Source organism: Erpetoichthys calabaricus, chromosome 11, assembly GCF_900747795.2.
Source record: "Erpetoichthys calabaricus chromosome 11, fErpCal1.3, whole genome shotgun sequence".
Lineage (NCBI taxonomy): Eukaryota > Metazoa > Chordata > Cladistia > Polypteriformes > Polypteridae > Erpetoichthys > Erpetoichthys calabaricus.
Genome location: NC_041404.2, coordinates 81,049,966 through 81,056,259, shown reverse-complemented (window position 1 = coordinate 81,056,259; position 6,294 = coordinate 81,049,966).

Below are 6,294 nucleotides of genomic sequence, written 5' to 3'. Positions count from 1 at the left end.
TATAAGGTGTCAAAGAAATAGTTGCACAAAAAAGAAAAAACAAATTTAAATTAAATAAGAAAAATAATGAGTAAATAGGCGGCACGGTGGCGCAGTGAGTAGCGCTGCTGCCTCGCAGTTGGGAGATCTGGGGACCTGGGTTTGATTCCCGGGTCCTCCCTGTGTGGAGTTTGCATGTTCTCCCCGTGTCTGCGTGGGTTTCCTCCGGGCGCTCCGGTTTCCTCCCACAGTCCAAAGACATGCAGGTTAGGTGGATTGGCGATTCTAAATTGGCCCTAGTGTGTGCTTGGTGTGTTTGTGTGTGTCCTGCGGTGGGTTGGCACCCTGCCCGGGATTGTTTCCTGCCTTGTGCCCTGTGTTGGCTGGGATTGGCTCCAGCAGACCCCCGTGACCCTGTGTTCGGATTCAGCGGGTTGGAAAATGGATGGATGAGTAAATAATATACAAAAAACGAATAAGGCACACTTACAGTACATACGATAGATATATCATTAAGAGAAGTAGAGTACTTAAATATTCAATTGTTTTTATAAGTCCTAAATGAAGATCCGATGATAAGGTCATTTGGCTTTCTACAGAAGGGCATTTTACCCAACATAACCATTCTTAAACAATTCTTTATTGTTGTTCTTAGGCTTTGTCTTAGAGGATTTGACACAGTGGGTTTAATGACAAATTGGGTTATCCGCTTTCATTCAGAAAGCCAAGCAGCCTACAAAATGAGAGAGTGCCAGAAATCATTTGTTTCCACTCCAAGCACGGCACGTAGCATGTAATCAAGTGACAAAAACTGAGCAGACATTACTGACATCCATCCTGCTTATCCAGGGCAGGGTCACAGCTCAGTCAGAGCCAATCCCAGCAATCACCGGACAGACACAAGGCAGGAATAACATCTGAAGAAGGGGCCAAGCCATCACAGGGCAAATGAACATACAGTAACGGGAGCCACTTCAACCCAAAACCGTCGATAGTCATAACCGAGATGAGCCGGGCAAATGAGAACACGCACATTTAACAAGGGGTTGCTGCAAAAAGTATTATGTGCTAAACAAAAACAAAATGTTTCAAAGTGCAGAGCAATTCTTCTTTAAATAAATAATCCTGGAGCAAATCCCAGGAGGTGAAAATATCCACAATGAACATATTCGGATAAAACAAAAAAACTCTTCAAAAATGCGCAGGCCATGATGCCTCCTTCTTAAAACAGATGACAGACACGGCCATCCCTCATATCCAGGCTTGGGTCCCTGCTGGTTACAGATACCCAACAGGGCTCCCGCTCTTGATCCTTACCTCGCTCCATTCATCTCCTGAAGCCTCTAGAGCCAATTTAGCAATGCTGATTCACCTCAGTTTAATCAGGCTTAGGTTTAGTAAGTTCAGTGCAGACATTTTAACATGGACAGAGTAGGCTCTCCTTCCTGCATCACAGTGGCAGGTTCTACATGGAGACACGTCTCCCCGTGTTTTTACGGATTGATGGGAATTAGTGAGTGTCAGTGAATATGCTCACTCATAAACTTTGTGCTCAGTTCTTTTATTAACATATAATCTAAAAGTAGGCCTGGGTAAAAATATACATTTTTCAATTATTCATTATTTTTCATTTAAATGATTCAGTATCTGCGGTGGGCTGGCGTCCTGCCCGGGGTTTTTTGTCCTGCCTTGCACCCTGTGTTGGCTGGGATTTGCTCTGGCAGACCCCCGTGACCCTGTGTTCGGATTCAGCGGGTTGGAAAATGGATGGATGGATGATTCAATATCTGTGATGGGCTGGCGTCCTGCCCGGGGTTTGTTTCCTGCCTTGCACCCTGTGTTGGCTGGGATTGGCTCCAGCAGACCCCCGTGACCCTGTAGTTAGGATATAGCGGGTTGGATAATGGATGGATGGATGGATGGATGGATGATTCAGTATTGATTCTTAAAAGTCTCATGATTGATCTCATGAATCCCTAGCTTGTAAATCATCCATCCATCCATCCATTTTCCAACCCGCTGAATCCGAACACAGGGTCACGGGAGTCTGCTGGAGCCAATCCCAACCAACACAGGGCACAAGGCAGGAAACAATCCCGGGCAGGGTGCCAACCCACCGCAGCTGTAAATCATTACATTTCTTATGAACGCCCTGAAGTAGAGTGGCTTATGCTAATTCTGACTTTTTAAAGACTTCTTTTCTAAGCTAAAGACGCATTGTTTCTTGCAGGAAGTGTTTTCTCATTTTTGACATTTGGCTCACATTACAATTCAGACGGGTACGCTTTTCTGTTTCTTCTGCATGCTTGGCTAGTCAGCTACATTCTGCATTTATTCTTTCTTGATTGCAATATAACTTAACTAACTCTTTCATCATATGTATGGATCTATATGAGTCCTCCTATGGTAGACCACCTGGACCCACTGCAGTTTGCCTATCGGTCAAAGATTGGGGTGGAAGTTACAATTATCTACCTGCTTCACAAAGCTTATTCCCATCTGGACAAAGCTGGCAGCACTGTGAGGATTCTGTTTTTTTGATTTCTCCTGTGCATTCAGTACCATCCATCCTTCCCTATTAAGGGGTGAGCTCAAAGATACGCACGTGGATGAACCTAGGGGTCCTGGATAACGGACTATCTGTCAGGCACACTGCAGTTTGTGAAACCTGAGGACTGTGTTTCTGAGACAAATGTGAGCAACACTGGAGCACCAGTCCTGTCTCCTTTTCTCTTCACTCTGCACACCTCAGTCTATAAATATAACAGCAGATCATGTCACTTGCAGAAATTCTCAGATGATTTTGCACTTATGGTGTGTATTGATTAAGGAGATGAGACCGAGTATAGGAGTCAGGCGTAGAACTTTGTTTCTTGGTGCAAAGATAATTGTCTGCATGTTAACATCAGCAAAACCAAGGAACTGGTTATTGACTTTCACAACCCTCAAGAGCCCCTATGTCTGCACACTATTCAAGGAGTGGCTGTAGAGGTGGTCCACTCCTACAAGTACTTGGGGGTCCACATCAATGACAGGATGGACTGGTCTCAGAACACAGAGGAGCTATATAAGAAGGGGCAGAGCAGGCCCTTCCTTCTTAGGAGACTGCATTCCTTTAATGTGAGAAGTGACATCTTTCACATCTTCTAAATCTCTGTAATGGCCTGTGTGATTTTGATTTTCTATGCTGTAGTATGTTGGGCTGGTAACATCACTTCAAGAGAGGCCCACTGAATCAACAAGCCAATTAAAAGGGCAAGCTGAGCTATAGGACACACTCTGGACCCCCTGGAGGTAGAAACGAAAGAGAGAATTAAAACAAAACTGAGTGCCATTATGAACAATGCTGCACATCATTGCTTTGACACACTAGCACTGAGTAGTTTCAGTTAAAGAATTATTCAGCAGAAGTGTGTCAAGAATACACTTACTGGAGCTCCTTCATACCAACAGCAATACTCCTGTACAATGTCTCACTGGGACTGGGACTGCCAAGGCAGATCTTTTTCTTTCTTTTGAATTTGTTGCTTTATAATCATTCTGGTGTGTGTTCAGGCCAAAGTGTGTGTGCATATTTATTTATTTGCTTATCTACGTATTTATTTATTTAAAGAGCTTTTGTAAAAAGACAAATTTTCCCTGAGGACAAATAAAGTTTTAAACCTATGAATGCCAAACATATCTAAATTCAGGTATTCAAATTATAGTATTTGACTAAATCGTACTTGTAATCAGATGCAGACTAGTTTGCACACACTACTTTTTCACTTTGGCTCAGGAATGTCCATGAAGACTTTGCATCACCATGCACATAAAAAAACTCAGGTACAACGCATGTTTGTGTTCAGACTCCAGTCTTTCTTCACAATAATACCATTGTTCTTGTGGACTCCTGTCTTTTGCTCAATGCTGCCTGGATAGACGTGGACTACTATTATGAATGTGAATGAGATAAGCAGGTTAGAAAATAAATGGAAGGCTGGAAGTTAGATACTTCAAATTGTTTTCAGTCAGCAGTGAAATATAACAGACTCCACTGGGATCAGTGCTTCAACCATTGCCTGGAGGATCAGAATTTGTCCTAAACCAAAGTAGGACATGAGAAGCAGTTACGAAGCGCCTTACACCTATTCTCAGCGAGGAGTATGGGTTCACATTTGAGATAGATAGATAGATAGATAGATAGATAGATAGATAGATAGATAGATAGATAGATAGATAGATAGATAGATAGATAGATAGATAGATAGATAGATACTTTATTAATCCCAAGAGGAAATTCACATACTCCGGCAGCATCTTATTGATAAAAAACAATATTAAATTAAAGAGTGATAAAAAATGCAGGTACTTTGTATAATGTTAACGTTTAACCAAACCCCCCCCCCCCCCCACATCCCCAAGTGGAATTGAAAAGTCGCATAGTTTGGGGGAGGAACGATCTCCTCAGTCTGTCAGTGGAGCAGAACAGTGACAGCACTCTGTCGCTGCTCCTCTGTCTGGAGATACTGTTCAGTGGATACAGTGGATTCTCCATGATTGACAGGAGCCTGCTCAGTGCCCGTCGCTCTGCCACAGATGTCAAACTGTTCAGCTCCATGCCTACAATAGAGCCTGCCTTCCTCACCAGTTTGTCCAGGTGTGAGGTGTCCTTCTTCTTAATGCTGCCTCCCCAGCACACCACCGCGTAGAAGAGGGCACTCGCCACAACCGTCTGCTGCAACATCTGCAGCATCTTATTGCAGATGTTGAAGGACGCCAGCCTTCTAAGGAAGTACAGCCAGCTCCATCCTCTCTTGCACAGAGAATCAGTATTGGCAGTCCAGTCCAATTATCATCCAGCTGCACTCCCAGGTATTTATAGGTCTGCACCCTCTGCACACAGTCACTACTGACGATCACGGGGTCCATGAGGGGTCTGGGCCTCCTAAAATCCACCACCGGCTCCTTGGTTTTGCTGGTGTTCAGGTGTAGGTGGTTTGAGTCGCACCATTTAACAAAGTCATTGATTTGGTCCCTATACTCCTCCTCCTGCCCACTCCTGATGCAGCCCACGATAGCAGTGTCGTCAGCGAACTTTTGCACATGGCAGGACTCCGAGTTGTATTGGAAGTCCGATGTATATAGGCTGAACAGGACCGGAGAAAGTACAGTCTGTCTGTGTCCGGGCTTTTTTCACAACTGTCATGTTCATGAACTACATTGGATGTGCTATCAATGCTGGAAGTAGCCATTAGAAGATGGGTAAATTGTGTCCATGAAGGGATGCACAAGGTCAGCAACAATACTCAAATAGACCTTGGCATTTAAGGGATGTTTGATTGGTATCAACGAGTCCAAAGTGTGCCCAGAAAATGTTCTCCACTCCATTACACCACCACTACCACCACCAGCCCAAACTGTTGACACAAAGCAGGTTGGGAGCATATACAAAACACTAATTCCAAAAAAGTTGGGACAGAATGGAAAATGCTAATAAAAACAAAATTTATTTTGATTTGTATTCAAACTAAAACAGTATAAAGGTAAGGCATTTCATGTTTTACCTAATCAGCTGAATTGTTTTTAAAAACATACATTTATTCTGAAATTGATACTTGCAGCACATTCCAGTAAAGTTAGGACTGTGTAGTTTAGGTCTAACCAGCAAGCCCCCGATTCTCGAAAGAATCGCAAATCCAAGAATGGCAATCACTTTCAGTTCCCTCTGATACTTGGAGGGATGAAATATAATGGAGGGTGGGTGCGTCCTGGGACAGTTCATTTAATTAAATAAACATATTTGTACTAAAACGGTGTCTTTTTGGAGCTGTGACTTAGCTGTAGGCGCCTTCGTTTATTGTTTTCAGCCATGCAGTCACGCATTTGTTTTTCTATTGCTGTGCCATCATCAAGAAGTCGTTTGCTGACGGCGGCGGATTCGTGTGCTGAGGGCTATATTACTAAACGAACGTGGTATATGCGGTGGTGTGGGCGGTCGCGCCCGGGCGACTGTACACTCTGGCGTGCACGCTGTACCTCAGGTTTAGTGTACAGGTTGTAGCCATGGTTAAGGTTTAATTTAATTAAATAAACATCTGTACTACAGCGGTTTCTTTGTGTGGGCACCCTCGTTCATTCATTTCATCCATACGGGCTCGTTTACAGGTCGTGGCCATACGGGCTTGTGTTTGTATTTAGTTGAGCGGTTTCATTGTGGATTCCATACTGTAATACTGTAATGTGATTCAAATATGCGCTGAATCGTTTCGGTCATGTTTTCTCTGTGGCTGCGTCGTTAGCTATGGGCTCGGATTTGTACAGCCTAAGCAAACG